The 4255-nt window shown below is 41.8% G+C and overlaps 1 pseudogene; it reads right to left on the reverse strand.

Moving 5' to 3' along the window:
* The window catches only part of LOC111971934 (peripheral plasma membrane protein CASK-like), a 274635-nt pseudogene that overhangs the window by 151295 nt on the left and 119085 nt on the right, over positions 1-4255 (reverse strand).

Raw genomic sequence — 4255 nt, forward strand, 5'->3', positions numbered from 1 at the left:
GAACAGGTCTCCCAACACGCTCATAGAGCACAGAAAGAACAGTCCACACTAAGACAGCCTCAGTAAGAGCACAAAAAGACCAGTCTCACCAGACAGCCTCAGTAGAGTACAGAAATAACAGTCTCACTAGACAGCCTCAATAGAGCACAGAAAGAACAGTCTCACCAGACAGCCTCAGTAGAGCACAGAAATAACAGTCTCACCAGACAGCCTCAATAGAGACAGAAAGAACAGTCTCACCAGACAGCTCAGCATAGAGCACAGAAATAACAGTCTCACCAGAACAGCCTCAATAGAGCACAGAAAGAACAGTCTCACTAGACAGCCTCAATAGAGCACAGAAAGAACAGTCTCACTAGACAGCCTCAATAGAGCACAGAAATAACAGTCTCACTAGACAGCCTCAATAGAACACAGAAATAACAGTTCACTAGACAGCCTCAATAGACACAGAAATAACAGTTCACTAGACAGCCTCAATAGAGCACAGAAATAACAGTTCACTAGACAGCCTCAATAGAGCACAGAAATAACAGTCTCACTAGATAGCCTCAATAAAGCACAGAAATAACAGTCTCACTAGACAGCCTCAATAGAGCACAGAAATAACAGTCTCACTAGACAGCCTCAATAGAGCACAGAAATACAGTCTCACTAGAAAGCCTCAATAGAGCACAGAAATAACAGTCTCACCAGACAGCCTCAATAGAGCACAGAAATAACAGTCTCACTAGACAGCCTCAATAAAGCACAGAAAGATCTCACAGAACTTCTCTGTTCTTTCTCTCTCTTTCTTTCCCTTTCTTTATCTCACTCCCTCTCACACCATTCCTCTGACTCTCCTCCTCCCTCCTCCCCCTCCCTCCCTCCCTCCCTCCCTCCTCTCCTCCCTCCTCCCTCCCTCCCTTCCCCTCCGTCCATGTGTCTGTCTGTCTGTCTGTCCCCATATACATACTGGAGACAGACTTTCTGTCAGTCCGTCTGTTCGTCCATCCGTCTGTCGTCTTTCTCTCTGCTTCTCATAGAAGGTAAGTGTAACGGTCACTAAGTATAATTTGAAGCGGTAGAGGCAATGGTTAGGCAGAACAAAGTGTAATGTAATATAATATATAATAATGTAATATAATGTGGATCTGGAAGGGTAAGGGAACAATCAGTATGATTCTCCATTGCTGATGAGATGCCATCAGTTGCCTGCCTCTGTGTGTGGTAGACAGTCATGCAAAGAAACACTGCTGTCAATTTACCCTCAATTGGCTCAGTGTGTGTGTGGTGTGTGTGTGTGTGTGGTGTGTGTGTGGGGGTGTCGGTGTTGTTGTGTGGTGTGTGTGTGTGTTGTGTGTGTGTGTGTGTGTGTGTGTGTGTGGTGTGTGTGTGTGTGTGTGTGTGTTGTGAGTGTGAGTGGGTGGATAGGAATGTGTATGCTTGAGCCAAGAAAAGGAAGATAAATCATAATGAGAGGTGGAAGCTATAGTAACTACATGCCATGGACTTCACCGAGATTGAACCCTGCAATCTTCCCTCTTAAAACACAGATAGAACAGATAGATAGAACTCTCTCTCTCTCTCTCTCTCTTCTCTCTCTCTCTCTTCTCTCCTCTCTCTCTCTCTCTCTCTTCTCTCTCTCTCTCTCTCTCTCTCTCTCTCTCTCTCTCTCTCTCTCTCTCTCTCTCTCTCTCTCTCTCTCTCTCTCGAAGGTCAGTGTGGAGAGTCTCGGTGCTTCGTCGCAGACATCATTTCATGACTCACTGAGCTCTTTGTGGTTGTTTTTACAAAAGAAAACTGAACTATCAAATGTCTTGTGTGATAGTTCTACCTCAGGCGCGGAGGTAAAGGGTTATTAGGAGTACCAGAGTCAGAGGGAGGACATTGGGTGAACCGACCACACACACACACACACACACACACACACACACCACACACACACACACACACCACACACAACACACACACACACACACACACACACACACACACACACACACACACACACACACACACAACGTGCCTGTCTCTGAGAGGGAGGGTGAAATCTCAAGTTCCCTCATACAAGTCAAACTGTGTGTCTGGATAGACCCCCTGTGTGGTCATATTGTACAGCATCTCTCTCTCTCTGGAGATCAATGATACAACACAGCTCACCCTGGATGACCTCTCACACACGCATGCACAGACACAGACACAGACACACACACAGACAGACACACACAGACACAGACAGCTGATAGTGTGTACATGTTTGCCTCTATAACCATCAGCATCCACACACAACAGAGAGAAGATAAATTTGTAAGTGTGTGTGTGTGTGCTCTCTCACCCTCTGTGCTGAGACCAGGGCTGGAGGTAAACTGGGCCACGTCTACGATCTTCACAGCAAACTGCTGTCCTGCGCTCTGCTGATACATCTTCGTACCACACTGAACGGACCCCTGCACATGACAGAACACATTACCGATCTCATACCTTTAACAGGACAGAATACATTAACATCTCATACCTTTATACAGGACAGAACACATTACATCTCATACCTTTATACAGGACAGAACACATTAACCATCTCATACCTTTAACAGGACAGAATACATTAACATCTCATACTTTACACAGGACAAACACATTACCACCTCATACCTTTATACAGCAATACATTAACATCTCATACCTTTACACAGGACAGAAACATTTACCATCTCATACCTTTACACAGGACAGAACACATTAACATCTCATACTTTACACGAGGACAGAATACATTACACTTCCATACTTTATACAGATAATAACATATCTCATACCTTTACACAGGACAGAACACATTAACCATCTCATACCTTTACACAGGGACAGAACACATTAACATCTCATACCTTTACACAGGACAGAACACAATTACCATCTCATACCTTTTACACAGGACAGAACCACATTTCAGATCTCTCTTCTTTTTTCTCATACCTTTACACAGGACAGAACACATTAACATCTCATACCTTTACACAGGACAGAACACATTACCATCTCATACCTTTACACAGGACAGAATACATTAACATCTCATAGTAAAAGTAAAGATGCCTTAATAGAAAAATTACTAAAGTGAAAGTCACCCAGGATAATACTACTTGAGCAAAAGTCTAAAAGTATTTGGTTTAAAATATACTTAAGTATCAAAAGTAAAAGTAGAAGTATAAATCATTTCAAATTCCTTATTTTAAGCAAAGCAGTTGGCCACATTTTCTTGTTTTTAAAATGTATGGATAACCAGGGGCACACTCCAACACTCAGACATAATCTACACATGAAGCATGTGTGTTTAGTGAGTTGGCCAGACCAGAGGCAGTAGATGACCAGGGATGTTTTCTTGACAAGTGCGTGAATTAGACCATTTGTCTTTCCTGCTCAGCATTCAAAATATAACGAGTACTTTTGGGTGTCAGGTAAAATGTATGGAGTCATTTCTTTAGGAATATAGTGAAGTAAAAGTAAAAGTTGTCAAAAATATAAATAGTAAAGTAAAGAACAGATACCCCAAAAAACGACTTAAGTAGTACTTTAAATGATTTGTAAGTACTTTACACCATTGTATACAGGACAGAGCAAATTAACATATCATACCTTTATACAGGACAGAACACACACAAATTAACATCTCATACCTTTATACACAACAACACACATAAATAGTACAAGAAACGTTTTCTAACAGACTCATTCATGTATTCAATCAATCGTTCATGAATTTATTTGCAGTACCCCTGTGATGATCGTCCTATCATGACTGTCATTTATCTATCATCTCTGTCACTCATCTAAAGAGATGCCTAGTATACATGACCTGACAATGTTTATGGAACAGTGTATGAGTTGCACATGTATTTATTGATAATCATGTGGGTTAGAGATGCCCTCTTGATTATTGTAGATCACCTGTAATGGAGAAGAAACATGAGTTTGTTGTGCGTCGACGGAAATTGGTTTGGGCGCGCAAAATCTTTTGTTTTGTGTCGCTAGGTATAGTTCTCTTTGTAAACATGTATTGAACGATCAGAAGTGGGATACTAATCTCACCAATGGTGTCAGAAGTGGGATACTAATCTCACCAATGGTGTCAGAAGTGGGATACTAATCTCACCAATGGTGTCAGAAGTGGAGATACTATCTTCAACAATGGTGTCAAAGTGGGATAATTTAATCTCACCCAGTGGTGATCAGAAGTGGGGTACTAATTCACCAATTTGGTTCAGAGATTGAT

Source organism: Salvelinus sp. IW2-2015, linkage group LG2 (assembly GCF_002910315.2).
Source record: "Salvelinus sp. IW2-2015 linkage group LG2, ASM291031v2, whole genome shotgun sequence".
Classification (NCBI taxonomy): Eukaryota; Metazoa; Chordata; class Actinopteri; order Salmoniformes; family Salmonidae; genus Salvelinus; species Salvelinus sp. IW2-2015.